The 483-nt window shown below is 50.9% G+C and overlaps 1 protein-coding gene across 4 annotated transcripts in view; it reads left to right on the top strand.

Annotated features, from left to right (window-relative positions):
• Positions 1 to 483, top strand: part of NLGN3 (neuroligin 3) — a 23363-nt gene that overhangs the window by 17444 nt on the left and 5436 nt on the right. The gene's annotated exons all lie outside the window — the stretch shown is intronic.

Here is a 483-nt window from a genome sequence, read left to right as displayed (position 1 = left end):
GGAAAGAGAGAATCCCATTTACATCTTGAGAAAGGAATGTTCTCCTGATGTGGGAGTCTTATTGAGGAGCGTGGGAGTAGAATGTCTCTCTCTGAAGGACAATGGCTCTTTTTGGGTGGGGGGAAATCTTTCCTTGTGGGAAGGACACATGACTTTGGGTAGAGCTCTAGAGTGGAAATTAGTTTTTAGGTGTAAGAAACATTCTCTGCCTTTGTCGCTGAAGAACAAGTCTGTGCAAGATGGGAACTGCCCTTGACGGGGGAGGGGGGGGGACCGAAGTGAGGATTACAAACCTGCAGGTGGGCTTTGCCTGAGGGATGTCGAGCTCTTATCAGACTCCAGATCAGACCTCTCCCGCCCCCAGGCTGTACAACCCCCCTCTAAGGGAGACTTTCATTTTTAGCCCGAAGGGAAACCTCTCTCCTTGCTGTGGGTCCCCCTGCCAGTGACCCTTCCAAGGGGGCCAAATAGGGCCTTTTTTTT

This window comes from Lipotes vexillifer, unplaced genomic scaffold, assembly GCF_000442215.2.
Source record: "Lipotes vexillifer unplaced genomic scaffold, Lipotes_vexillifer_v1.1 scaffold926, whole genome shotgun sequence".
Taxonomy (NCBI): domain Eukaryota; kingdom Metazoa; phylum Chordata; class Mammalia; order Artiodactyla; family Lipotidae; genus Lipotes; species Lipotes vexillifer.
This window is presented reverse-complemented; position numbering and strand designations above follow the sequence as displayed.